At 45.6% G+C, this 14,880-nt stretch overlaps 1 protein-coding gene across 2 annotated transcripts in view; it reads right to left on the bottom strand.

Annotated features, from left to right (window-relative positions):
• Scn8a (sodium voltage-gated channel alpha subunit 8) overlaps positions 1 to 14,880 on the bottom strand; it is a 170,548-nt gene that overhangs the window by 155,115 nt on the left and 553 nt on the right. Inside the window, exon 1 of one of the 2 annotated variants that reach the window (XM_029469724.1) lies at positions 14,441 to 14,704. The exons of the other annotated variant lie outside the window; for it this stretch is intronic. The gene's annotated coding sequence lies outside the window, so the exon portion shown is untranslated. Of the gene's footprint in view, positions 1 to 14,440; positions 14,705 to 14,880 lie in introns of those variants that run through there. 2 annotated transcript variants of the gene reach the window in all.

The following is a 14,880-nucleotide window of genomic DNA, read 5'->3' as shown; positions in this document are numbered from 1 at the left end:
AAAAAAAAAAAAAAAAAAAAAAAAAAAAAAAAGATGGGGTGTCTTGCTGAATCTGGGGCTAGGCTATTGTCAAGCAAGCCCCAACAGTCCACTGGTCCCACCCTCTATAGGGCTAGAGAGTTACAGCTGAGCATAGAGAGCCCAAATTGTACGTGGATACTGGGGATTTAAACTCAGTGCTCACAGGGCAAACATAGGTACCTACTGAGCCACCTCTGTAGCCCTTCCACCTTATTTCTCAAGACAAATTCCCTGACTGGAACTAGAACTTGACATTTCAGCTAAGATGGCCAGCTGACAAGCCGCCTCTCTGCCACAGCCCCAGGACTGGAGTTACAGATGCACAGCACCACAGCTGACTTCTACGTGAGTGCTGAGGACCTCATGCTTATTCAGCAAGGCACTGTAATAACCCATCATCCTAGCCCTCTGCCCAACAGTTAATGAAGTAATTTGATGAAATAGTTCTCATGGCTACTATCGTTAACACCAAAATCTAACAAAGATGTCCAAGGGGGTGTGTGTGTGGGGGGGGGGACAACTACAGACTGATTTTCTCAAGTAGATACAAAACTCAACAACAACAATTTTTTGTTGTTGTTCTTTAAGACAAGAGTCTCTAGGCTGTCCTGTAACTCATGTAGACCAGGCTGCTCTCAAACTCACAGAGATCAGCCTGCCTCTGCCTCGGAGATGCTGGGATTAAGGGCATGCTCGACCACACACTGATCTACAAAGTATCAACAAATCAAAACAACACACTGCAACCAAATATCACCCACCTCAGGAATACAAAGGCTTCAATATAAATCATGCATTAGCAAAGTAAAGAAATATATGGCCATATCAATTCAGAGGAGAAAAAGGAAAACACCAGACAAAATTGAATATCCATTTGCAACAAACTATCAAGAGACAGAACTTAAACTGGTAAGAGCCCTGCAGGAGCTAGCTTAATGATAAAAGACTGGGCACCTTTTCCTACGGTCAGGAAGAAAGCCCACATCCAATATCTTACAAGAAGTTTGCAATAAAGGAGGAGAAGAATAGACATATAAATCCAACTGGAAGAAATTAAACTGTCACTTTTCATAGACTATTCGATTATCTATAGAAAGTCCCAAGAACAGCTTGTAGACTCAACAAGCGAGCTTGTAAGTTGTAAGGCATTAGTTCTCATTTTAAAAATCCATTATGTTTCTACACTCAAGAAATGAACTAAAAAGTGAAACCTGAAATAAAAGCACTTACATTAGTTTAAAAAAATTCTAAAAATGTGCAGAATCTATATGTTTAAACTACAAAATGAGGCCAGTGAGATGGCTTAACAAACAAAAGGTGCTTGCAGCCAAGCAGGAAGACCCGAGTTCAATCCCTGAGCTTCACATTATACTGGGAGAAAATTGAATCCTACAAATTGTCCTCTGACTTTCACAAGTACACAAAATGCTGATGAAATATGTCAAATAGTACCCACATGAATAAAGAAAATAGATCACACACATTGATGACAAGCCTGGATACAGTAATTAAATTCTTAAACTGATCTACAAATTTAAGAGCGTTCTGATCAAAATTTCAGCAGGAGTTTTTGCAGATATATACAAGCCAATTCTGCCTGATTTCCAGAACAAAGCAGGAAAATTCCTTTGACCATCCTAAGCAATTGCTGTAATGCTATGGCTGTCAGGGGTGGCACACATGAAGGGATCAACATTCAAAACACTGAAACAGAACAGAGCCCAGACAAATGCAGACAGAGCCAGCTGCCTTGGGAAAGGCGCAGAGCCAACTCCACAGAGAAAGGTAATCTCTCCCACAATGGTGAGGAACCATGAAAGGAATACACAGAACAAAACCAACATGCTACAAAAGGAACGCATCTGAATCGCAAGCCTAGGTGTAACACCATAAAACTTGTATTAAAGACATCATTGAAGACCATCCTGGGTTAGACAGAAAGGGTTTATATGTATGTCATTAAAAAGAAAATCCATGGGGCTGGTGAGATGGCTCAGTGGGTAAGAGCACCCGACTACTCTTCCGAAGGTCCAGAGTTCAAATCCTAGCAACCACATGGTGGCTCACAACCATCCGTAACGAGATCTGACTCCATCTTCTGGAGTGTCTGAAGACAGCTACAGTGTACTTACATATAATAAATAAATAAATCTTAAAAAAAAAAAGACAACCCATAAAAGAGAAAAAAAGGGGGGGACATTATACTTAATCAAAAAAATTAAATTTGCCTTACAAACAAGAAGGAAAAGAAATGCCAGCCCTGTGAGAAAGCCTGTCCAAATGATTAATCTGAGGAAAGACGTATCAAGAGTATATAATCAAACACCACACACATACACACACACACACACAAGCAAAACTCACAATAAGAAATCCAATATATTCTAATGGGCAAAATATCAGAACAGACTTCACCACACGTGTACAGACAGCAAACAAGCATGTAAAAAGATATTCAGTATCGGTAGCCACTAGAGGACCACAATCGGAAACCACAGTGGGACCCACTGACTCCTCACTTACAGATTGGGGGGGGGGGGTACAGCAACCAAGCCTGGTGCTCCCTCGGAGTCTGGAGATGATGCACAGCAATGTAGCCGCACTAGAAATCAGTTTACTAGTTTACCCTTAATGTCTCCGTGGCGTAAGGTACTTGCTGTGCAAGCACAGGTTCAGACCTGAGCATCCACATAAAAAGCGGGCCCAGCCGCAGGCACCTGTAATCCCAGCCTTCACAGTAAAGGCAGGAGGGCTCGCTGACCTGAGTCCAGGCAGTAAGTGATCTCCAGGGTCAGTGAGAACCTGCCTCAAAAACAGGAGGAAGGGACTTGGTGTTCACCTCCGGCCTTTACACATGCACAAGCTGTTGTGTGCACACACATGCCCAAAAGACACACGTATACTTATACTTGCCAAAGTCACACTCTTTTTGTTTTTGTGTTTGTTTTTTTTTTTTTGAAACAGGGTTTCTCTGTGTAGCTCTGGCTGTCCTGGAACTTACTTTGTAAACCAGGCTAGCCTCGAACTCCTATAGATCTGCATGCCTCTGCCCCCTCGCACCCACAACTCCTGGGACTAAAGGTGTGCACCACCACCCAGCTCAGCAGCCCCACTCTTAGAAACACCCTCTGGGAAATGTGAATTTAGGCTACACAAAGACCTGTACAGCAGCCGTGATCCACAATAGCCAGAAACATCCCACATTCTGAAAGTCCCTCCACGGGTGAATAAGCAAATTGTTAAACACAGTGTTAGATACAATGTGACAAACAATTCAATTCTCTACAGTAAGATACTACTCACCAATAACAAAGAACCAATTGGTACAACATACATCACCAAGATATCACGCTGAACAAAGGAGGCCAGGCTCAAGGACTTAGATGCTACAGTGTGGTTCTATTTATTTATATGCCATCTGGGGAAGGTAGACTCATTGGACTGGGGAGCCAGTCAGGGCTTGCCAAGAGTCACTACAAAAGGACCAGTGGGACTTTTGAGGGGCAGTAGAACTCTTCTTCGTCCTGACAGTAGTTATACTTCTATGAATCTATGTGTTTATTAACTCAGAAACAATTTGGGGGGGGGCAAATTTATTTATTCATTCATTCAGTCATTCATTCTTGGATATTTTATTTACATTTCAAATGTTTTCCCCTTCCCAGATCTCCCCTTCGGAAACCCCTATCCCACCCCTCACCCCCTGCCTCTATGAGGATGCTCCCCCATCCACCCACTCCCATCCTCCTACCCTGGCATTCCCCTACACCTGGGCATTGAACACCCTCAGGCCCAAGGGCCTCTCTTCCCACTGATGGTCCTACAAGGCCATCCTCTGCCACATATGCGACCAGTACCATGGGTCACCCCATCTGTATTCTTTGGTTGGTAGTCCAGTCCCCAGGAGCTCCAGGGGATCTGGTCTGTTGACACTAGAAACACTTTTTTTCAATTTTGCTTTCCACAAATTTAAATATAAATATAAGAAAACCAAAGCTGTTTGAAATGTTAAAGTGAAAAGTATATATCCACTATCTCTAAGCTAGATACAGAAGTTTTTTTTCAAATTCTGGTCACACTGACTCTTATTCCTGGGGACAGAACCCTAACAGGACAGGAATAAGTTCCATATTATCTCGGGCACACTGCTGGCCTGTACACAGAACTAGAGTGCAGGGTTCTAAGCTCTAAATTCTGGTCATAGAAACTTATCTTTTATGTAGTTGTCCAGAATTTGGACTACCATCCATGTCTTGGATTCCACAGATCAATCGCTGGTTTTTCATAATTATACATCCCAAAGTCTACAGCCACAAATAAGAGTCCCTACTATGTTCTGTGGTTAAGTACTGCAACAAAAAGATTAGGAAAAGCCCTGGGAGCCCCACACTTCTCCACAGAGCAGCGCTACAGGAGCTGCTGGCTTGGAGTCCTGCTGGAACTGGACACACTCTCACCTGCTTCCTCAGGGCCTTTACTTTGTTTCCTTTGGTTCATGAGATTGTTTTTGCAACAGATTATAACCAAGAGATAGAGAGACTGGCTGCTCTTACAGAGCCCCTCAGAGTGCTCCCAGCAAGACTCTGGGATTTTCCAGCCTACACACCAGACACCAGGAGGCAGCCTGCCAATGAACGGAAGACAAACTGCACACACAGACTACAGGCTACTAGGACAAAGATAACCTGTGACTTACCGATAGGCACAAGGCACACCTCAGGAGTCAGGCTAAGCATACCCTAACTAAATGGGGACAGGGAGCATTCAGTATAACCAACAATAAATCCTCAGTAGTCACCCAGCACACTGTAACAGAAAAGGACTCTTCTTCTCGGAGCCCTGTAAAGCTCTGAGGACTTTCGGATGCTTAGGGTCTACCTTAAGATGCCCCCCCCCAATGTTTTAATTCATCTTCTTTGAGCACTTACAGGGGAAGTTCCTGGTGAAGTACTTGAGAGCTACGAGACCCCTGCCTACACCATTATAAGCCGCACTGGGTTTTACACTACCTCTTCTCCTTCTTTTAGAGACAGGAAAAGAAGAAACATTACAAATAAAAGACTTAAAGGGCACCTACAGCTCTCTATTCCTTCCTTGCACTGGAACATACAGATCAACACAACAGACTGCCCTCCTTCCTGCAGGAGCCAAGTAGACCCGCCTCACCCAGGCGAGCCCCAGAGCATGTCACAGGGCGCTTCTGTTTAAATGCCTTAGCCTGTACATCCTACCTAGGAGGCAGGTGTGTACATACACACAGCACAGCGATGCTCCACTCCCCCGTGGGATTGCTGCAAGGATGCTGTGCATCCCTGCACGGAGTGCTAAATCCGTTTACATCATGTTCATGACCTCAGCTTGTTCTCCTGGCTCCACAGTAAGCCACAGAGGCCACGCCTGAACACAAACAGGTAGGTGCAAAGGAATTTAAAGGGGCCCAAGTTATTCAAGCAACTCTTGTGATTAAAAAAAAAAAAAAAGGAATTTTAACAAATGAAATTATTTTTTTATTGAAGGAAATTTCTGATGTGCTTTTTTTCTAAATATATTTTGGTATATCGATTCTGATATTCAAAAGACTCTTTTTTTTTTTCCTTCTTATTTGAAGATCTTTGCTAAGTAGAAGAAGGATGAACAAGGCCAAAGTTTCCAAGTGTACCTGTGCTGCAAATTACACTCGAGACCTTTGCTGGACCAGTGACCACGGTCATGCACTTCAGATCCACAGAGGGCTCACCCAAGCCAGCTCTCACTACTGACAGCTAAGACTCAGTACTTGAATGGAAAGTCACAGCATGAATAAGACCCCCCCCTCCCTCCCTCTGTTCTTACCTCCTAAAACCTTTCAGTGGCTACCCTTAGAGCCTCTGTTCAAAAGAGATACATTGTTTCAGCAAGAGAATGCCTTTTATCAGTCACAGCCTAAGAAAAGGTGTGTGTCTCTTACTCCGTATCCTCCTTATGTAAGGTTAGTTGAGAATATCAAGGGAGGAGGGGAGGTGAAAATTATTGGAATAGAAGAGGGGCAGAAAAGTATTTGAGCCAGGGGACTGGGGTTTCTGCTGCAAGAGTGTGTGTGCCTTGTATATAGGACTGGGAAGCCAAAACTGCAGCAATACAGGTGTCTAGACAAACCTGAACAGTGACACCAGTTGACATGCCAATGTGGGTGAGGGAATCTCACAAAGTCCACTTAGATGAAGAGCCACAGGTAGTTCATGACATCAATGACAAGCCCGACTGGTTATCCACTACCAAGCAGTCAGCCCCCAAACACACTTATGGGCTACACTAATGGACTCAACTTGTAACAACTGTAACTGAAGGGGGGGGTGTGTTAATGGAGAGCTCCTGAGATGCCTCAGTGACTAAGGCACTTGCCACTAAGTCTGATGACCCCACATGGTGGAAGGAGAGAACCCTTCCTCTCTCTCTCAAGATGCCCCTGGACAGCCACAAGTGCACCGTGGGAATATGAACCGCTGTGCATGCACATATACACTCGTTGAACAAAGTGTAACTTAACATTTTTAATTAAAACAATGATGTATAAATGGATCAAGACTCCAACATAAAAGCAGGAGTCCTTCATCAGGGAGAGTGTAAGAATTAAACAAGCTCAAAAGACAGGTCTTCCCAGAAGAATAAATAAATAAATAAATAAATAGACCCAGAAGCTCGTGGGGAGAAACCCCTGCAGAAAAATAATTTTAAAATTAGAAAACAACAACAACAACAACAAAAACATTCCCCTAACATAAGACTCCATGTGGCACACATATTCAAAGCTCTGTTTGCCTTCTTTCCCATCCATCCTGACCACAAGTCAAGCTTTCACCCATATACAATGAGGCCAAATCAAACTGCCAGCTGCTCGGCTGTCCACGCCCTGCTCCGTGCCATCCTGTCAAACACAGCTACGTGATTTTCCTAGACCATGACGTCATGGCCTCATTCGTGGCTCGGTTAGTACTCCTCTCAACCGTCTGTGCTGTCCACCGACATGAGCACAGCTGAAAAGCCTTTAACGTTGCCTAACCCACTGCTATTTTTGCAGGCTTATCTGCGACTGGGGAACTGTACCCAGCCAGCCCACCTAGCCTGTGCACTACTCCCCCAGAACACTCTACGTTCTTACCATCTCACAACACAACGCAAAGCTCGGAGCAGACATCTTCCAACAACCTGCTCCTGATCAAACTAGTCTGAAGATTTTCTGAAAAATTAGCTCTCTAGCCAGGCATGGTGGCCCTCGTGAGGCTGTGGCAGTATAGCCACGAGTTTGAGGTGAGCTTGGAAGACGTGTGTAGGCCAGTGTGCTTCAGCGTGAGACTGTATCTCGGGGGAAATCAACTTATTAACTAATTGCCAGCTATACCACTCAGCTGGCAATTAAACCCTTTTCAATCATTGAACCATTATGAAAACCTATTCTTTAGGATTTTATATTTAGTACTTAATTGACCAGGTAAGTTTCTAGAATACAAAGAGAGCTTTTACACAGTTCTCAGTACCTGCTACAGTCCTCTCTCTCTCCCTTGGGTGTACTTAATAAATATTTGTGGACTGCTGTGGTCAGGAGGGACAACAGAGTTTCCCATAGAAAGCAAGGGACCGCTTAGACTATGTCTCCTCTACATGGGAACTCTAAAAAGCAATTCAAGTGGTAGGAGAGGATGTTTCACCCAAACTAACTTTTTACATTAAATAACTCAAAACATTAGTGTAAAATTTTCATCAATAAAAGGAAAACACAGTGGAGTTATGTATATGACAAAGTAGAGGAAGGATTACAATGAGAGATCAAATTGTCAAATTATTTAGTCTTTCTGAGTGGGCTGGAGAGCTGGCTCAGCCATGGAAAGCACCGGCTGCTCTTCCAGAGGTCCCGGGTTCGTTCCCAGTATCCACATGGCTGCTCACAATGACCTGTAACTCCAGGGACAGGAACCCAATGCCTCCTTCTGTCCTGTGCAGGCACCAGACAAGCATGCGGTACAGACAAATCTCCCATATGTATAAAATAAATACTTTAAAGATAAAAATCTTTCTAAAGGATGATGGGAAGAGTTGAGTTGGGCAGGAGGGGCTACCGTGTACATGTGCCCAAGACCTAGTATTCACTGCTGGGCATATGGAATGCGAAGTGGAAGGCTGGGAGATAGGGAGAGACAACTCAACGATGTTGGTCTTGAACCCTCTGTCTCTAGCAACCACTTAAGCAAGTAAATTCAAAAGCTGTGTCTTTAAGGCAGGATGGAAGGGAGAGCACAAGACTGCCGGTGTGGAGAGGTTCTTACAGTACGACTAACAGTGAGCATTAAGTCTGTCAGCCCTCTTTCCACAAAGCAAGAAAACACTCCACCAACACCCCAGTTTTCCCAACACAGCAATCAGATGAAGAAAACAATGTAGCTGAGACAGAACAAGACTGAAAGCAAACAAGTGAGACTGCACCTTCCCAAGGTTCTGAGCTCTGTCCCAGAGATTGGAACCACTGTCATCCAGAAATGAGCCCAGAGATGGACCCCCTCCCCGAAATCTTCAGAAGACTGCACACCTGTCTTAAGGTATGAGCCTTTCTCACAGTCACACCCCAACTCCCATGTCTGTTGGACCCCCACGCCCTCTGACAACCCCTCAGACTCTGAACGTTCCCCTGACCCTAGCCGAACAATGCCAATGTTTAAAGCATGGCTATCACACTCAAGGCACTTTCCCTATAAACAAGGGATCACATCTCTTTACAGAAAATCCTAGGAAATCCAACTGAGAATTCTGTAGCAAACGAGGTTTCTGGATATTCTGACCTCAGAGAAAGTTCTGCCAGGCTCATTTACAACCTGCTTAATATTCCTCTGCAGTTTAATAATAATGCACTAATTTGTTTTCATTTGAAATCGTTTTATTCTGCTTACTGCTAAGTCGAAAAGGCAGTAGTGGGTGTGGCACCAAAGCTCACAGCGTCATCCTTAATTCAAGAGCTGAAATACAGAGCTCACCATACAGCAAACAACCTCACTCACTCACAAACACTGCTTGACAAAACAAGGAAGCTGCTGCTTCGGATGGTTTGCAACAGAGCTTCCTGAGGCTCGGTATTCAACTGTCTTTAGAATAAAGACAGGAAGGGATAACACGTGAAAGCGGACTGCTTTTTCACTGAGGAAGTAGTCTTGATCCCTTTCATTATTAAAAGTTATCTAACTGTTAAAACTAACCTGACTGACTTTCCCCGACTCACTCTCACAGAGTTCACTCTGGTGGGAATGCTGATACGCCAGTGAAGTAACTTGCCTGTACTGCCTGGAACGGCAAAGCCTTTAACAGCATACAAGCCGCACTAATCAAGAGAACAAGGAAGGTGTCAGTTAACAGCTTTTGAGGGATTCAGTGTTCTCCATTTCCAGACCTCTGGACAAGTCCCAGTGACATTGAAAGCCTCTCCACCATAAGGTTACAGAAATGCTGCAAACGTCTACACACACACATACACATACACACACACACATGCATGCACACACATGCACCCGCATATGCATACACACATGCACACAAATGGGTGCACATACACACAGACATACACACATCACCCCAAACCCTCAGACTCCCAGTTTTGTGCCACTTAGTTTCCTTTGCTATGGCCATATGTCTCCATGCCTGAGGAAACTCTTGGCCACTCCCCCTTTCACCTGCTCCTTCCCAGCCTATATCCTTCCAAGAACAACCCTGGGGCTCTAGGTCTCACCTAGCAGCACCTGTTCCCAGCATGCTCTGTCTGCCAAGACCTCCAGCTTCAAGCGTGAGCAAAGCTGCCCCTGGTGTCAGCAGCCAAACTTTCCTGAGGTCCCCGTTAACACAGGATGGGAGTGAGAGAGCATTCTCAGTCCCCACAGAAGGGTATTTATTTGCAAGACACAGGGAGAAAGACACACAAACACAGAGGTGTGGCAGTCCCCTAGAACACAGCTATGTTCTGATTTTCCTTTGGGGCAGAGCGTTAGGACACACACAGAGGGAAATGCATGCAAGCTCAACCCCTTCCTGACAGATCTCAGGTCACCTTCCCTCGCCCCCCCCTTTTCCAGACGCTTCTTGAGCAGTGCTTCTGCCTATCTCAGAATCTTTCACCATGCCCACTCACGAAGATATGTTTAGCTACCTAGGATAATGATAATTTCTTAAAATAAACCAAAACTGTTCATTTTACTTGGTTATATGAACATCAGAATGTAACACCATTTCATGGGGGAAGGGGGAATCTTTGAAGTGTGAATCAACCAGGCTCCGTGGCAGCCTCAGTTCCACCTCTCAAGTCATCCTCACCCCTGGACGACTCCGCCTTTTGGGTACGCCATCTCCTAAGATGTAACACGGAATAACACTCACCTTCCCTAGCTCTAAAAAACCACCAGCTAGAAGGATAGGCTGAGCTTTTGTAAATAGAATGATAACCACCCAAGGCAGGTGGCCACCTGTGAGTCCCAATATGAGGACAGAAGCCACTCCAAACTACTGCACTGATAAAAACCCAGCTCATGTGAGAAGACTGGTAGGGCTCCGCCTTTGGGTCTACTCCATCTTTAGATCTGTAGATAAAACAGTCCAGTTGCCTTGCAGCCGGAGTGCTAAAGCAGTCCCTTGTGGTAAGTAACACCAGCACGGCGCTCTTCAGGGGGAATGGGAAAAGAGCTGCTTGGGCATATGCAATCATGGGGCAGTGTGGGGTCAGCGCAGCACCTGTATGGTATAATATTTCTCATTTGAAACTAGCAATGTCCGTTCAGGTTAAGGAACCTGCAGACCCCGCCTCCTGCGCGGACTTCCAGGCATTGTCTGCTTTCAGACTACTGAAACTTACATATATACCATATCAGATACACATGCAAATACCTACTAAGCTGCTAAACCTCTAGAGAACGGAAGACTTTATACAATCCCCACAAGCGTGTCATTGAAGGCATTATTATTCCTATGTTTACAAACCCAGAGAAACTAGATAACTTGCCCGAGGTTAAAAAGCAAGTAGCCAAGTCAGGATTTGAACTAGCTCTGTCTGACTCCAAGGCCTGTAGTTACCTTCAACAATGGCAATTGGTTGGGTTACTTTTCCTTAATCCATGACACAGTATTTGACTATGTGTCCTAACTTCACAAAGGGACAGAAACAACTTCAGCTGCCTTCTCCTTTCTCTTTCCCCACATTGACTTTCCACCCTTTTGGAAAGTATTTTTAGGTAAAAACCACTGAGCTTAACCTGACAGTCACACAACATTTCTCGGATCAATACGCCCACAGGGCCAAAGTTGTGTCTCTACCTCTGGCTCTCCTACAGCCACGGTTTCTAGCAGGTCGTGGTTTCTAAGTTGGTGCTATTTAGCAAATGTATCCATGTCTGATACAGTGTCTTACATCTGGGAAGTACTGGATGACAATGGTCATCAGGTAACTGATTGAAGGTCTTTATCCCTCTAATTAATGTGCTACATTTTAGCAGAGAGACTTAAAAAGGGGTGGGGATTACTCTGAGTAAACTCTTTCACATTAAAGATAGTTTTCTAGAAATTGTTTAAAGGATTAAGAGGAAAGGCAAAGGGAAATCTAACAACTTAATGTCTGAGCCCCCGGGTCTATTAGACCCTGAGTCTAAGAACATGAAAGCTACAACTTGGAAAGTATCATTTGAGCAACTTCTGCAAGTGTAGCTTATAACTGAAAGAGCACAAGCACATGTGGCCAATGCTCCTGCTGAGCAGTAAAAGCCAGGGCTTCCCTCCATACTATTTCTGCAACCAGTGTTTGTTATTTTTTATAACTGTGGTAACTGGGCACACCCTGGATACGCTATGCTTAGTACTTTCTCTACAGTACGGGCGCAGGGCCCTTCTCAGGGCCCCTCACAGGGGTTAAGCACTCATTAAGTAAGTCAGGTGCTTTCCAGAGCTGGTTACATAACCCCAGCACATGGAAGAGTTTTCTTTCCATTCATAGAACCCGCTCTCACTTTAGGTAGCCATGTTTCTTTGCATTCTTTTCAAATAGGTGGAGTGTCTTTCAGTTCTCTACAAAATGTTGTCTCGGCTTTCATGATAGCAAGCATGTGAAAGACTTTTGCCCCTTATGTCGCTCCGAAGTATGTCCTTCAGTGTTACACATGTCACCTTCTAAGAGAGATTAAAATATTTCAACCACCAGGGGTGAGCCATTTTCTGTGACCCTGAGTTCCCTACCAACGAAGTATTCAAAGTGGAGGGGTCCTATAAGAAGGATTCCCAAGGGAGGCAGGAGGCTGAGCAAGTTGAATTTTATGTTCCATCTTCTTAATCTATGATTTTAAAACAATTTTAGACCAGCATACCACAGTGACATAATGGTTCACAAGCTGGCCTGCTGAGTCCCATCCCCAGCTCACTGTTTAGATCAACCGAGCAAAAGTGCCCTTCAGATTCAGCTTAACTTGGTTAGCTATCTAATTTCTTCTGGCAAAGACCAAATTACCGTAATATTGACAGTTTCTTGCTATTTGAAATGACCGGGGGAAAACAAAACAAAAAAAAAGGTCCTGAAACCATGCGGTCAGCAGAATGTATGCCTTACATACGGATCTGTTGAAGCCGAAACAGCACTGCCTCCGTGAGGGACAGCTGAAATGAGGAGTTACGTGGGAGTAGAAAAAATGTGATAACCAGACCTTCAACCTCAAGTACGACCCAGCTGCGCATGCACATGCTGATCCACATCACGGGGAAAGCCTGCTGTTCATAGCTGCAAAGCGAATCCAGTCCCTTCCACCGGTGACTTCAGCCACACAAGCCAGGGAGCTGTCCTTCAGCACCGCAGCAGGTACCGCTCTAGCAAGCGTAATGTCAAGGAAGGCAATGCCGACAGGAGCGAGCGTCAGGGTGAACTGATTAGAGTCCTTCAAGCAACCGTATGGCTATTTGTTTTTAAATATACTATATCCCAAGTCACTATCCTTGTTAATGTAAAAGAAAAATTTCCGGATATTTATAGGAAAGTTGACAAAACCTCAAGTGAAAACCGAAGGCATATAAAGTCAGTCTCCCAAAGGGACCCAAGAAACCAGTGACTAGCTAGCCTGAACCATCACAGAAATTGCTACACAAAACCCACCACATCCCAGTAAGAGACATATTATATCTACCCACATCAGATGTTCTGAGAACACAGAACATGCTTGCAGCCCCTCTCCGGAGAGCTTCAATTTCTAGGACAGACAGAATTCTCACAGAATACCAAACCATCACTACCCCCACCCCCAGCAATCAAATCCTCTTTCAGGGAGAACTGAAGGCCTTATGGGTCATGAGTTCCAGAGGAAAATGCTGCAGTATTTCAAGAGCCAGGTTACAGACAAAATGCTAAAAGCTTTCAGCGTTTTGAGCGTTTGAGCCTCTTGGTTCCTGCCATCCTGCTACTGGGTATTAACGTTGTCCAGCCATTTGCATTACACATCAAAAACATATTTTTGAGGAAAGAACAAGGCTCCCTCCCCCATATCTTCTAATGCACATGGAGAAAAGGGAAGAGAGCCTGTGAGACGTTTAAAAACCTACCACACCCGAAATCTCCGATCCTAACACACATACAACCTCCCTAAAGGATCTCCAGGTTTAAACTCGAGAAAACAGTTATAAAAAGCACCCCCCCCTTTGCCCTAAAGGCCCTCACCCACACTTCCTGCTTCCAATCCCTGCCTTCCCGGATGCCCACCCCACTGTGCATTAAAAGCCATTCCCCCTGTGCAGCAGACCTTGCAGCCTGCTATTTCTCCCTGCCCGAGTTCGGCCAGGTGCAATGCAAAGTTTTTTTCTATGTTTTCCCCCCACCTCCACCCCAACAGATGACATTGATTATGAACACTGATGCGAATCTTGGAACCTCCAGTTATAAAATGTATTCCCCCGGTGCTTCAAAAACTGCAGTGTAAGTGAGGGAGAGGGCACAGGGTGGAGTAGTTGGAAGGAATGCATGGTTTAGAGAATTCCTGTTTATTGGGCTAAAAAATTACTCCCACTCCAACCTAAGTCGAATCTAGGGGACGCTGAAGGGGTCTGACTGCCCCCACTACCGCCCGGAAAGTTAACTGCCAAGTCTCCACCGGTGGTTGCTGCGGGCCATAGAGAGGACGGATCGGTGCTCCCGGGAGAAATGCAGAGGTTTTGCGGTCCCCAAGGTACCAAGGGTGAAGCAGAGAGGAAGAATCCAAGCTATGGATCTGGGCAAACAGTTCTGTATCCCAACGCTAACAAGAAGCCCAGGGTGCTGCTGCCCGTGGTAAGGTGGGGGAGGGAAGGGAGCGAGGAGAGGAACAAGCTCTGCATAGGGTGGCGTAGGGGTGGGGTGGGGGAAGGGGGATATTCTGAAAGTGATGTACTCTGATGCAGGAATCCTAACCTGCTAAGAAAGGTCGCGAGGGGCTCCAACACAACCCCTGAGCACCCTGGCGAGAGGGGGAATGATACATCCAAGTAAAGGAGTGAAGGACAGGAGGTGTCCTGACTGCCCCACAAGCCCAAGAGTCCCCCGGCTTCTGCAGTTGTTAGCAATGTGGAGCCGGATGAGGGAGGATCCAGTAAGGACTGGGGGAGGGGGCAGAGAAGAGGGGCTGCAGAGCAGCCCGAGAGCCCGGCCGGGCTGGCACTGGGGGCTGGGTGCGGGCTGCAGCGCCGAGGGGACACGGGGGCAAGCCCGCGTCCCTGGACGACCAGGCAACCTGGAGGACAGGGTGTCCAGGGGTGGGAGCTGGTGGTCCCCCATCCTCCTCAGGAACCCCGGCAAACACCGTAGAAGGAAGCAAGACTTCCAAACACCCGTGCAAAGCACGAAGGGCATAA

Source organism: Mus caroli, chromosome 15 (genome assembly GCF_900094665.2).
Source record: "Mus caroli chromosome 15, CAROLI_EIJ_v1.1, whole genome shotgun sequence".
Lineage (NCBI taxonomy): Eukaryota > Metazoa > Chordata > Mammalia > Rodentia > Muridae > Mus > Mus caroli.
The sequence above is the reverse complement of the archived record's forward strand: the minus strand, read 5'-3'. Positions and strand labels throughout refer to the sequence as shown.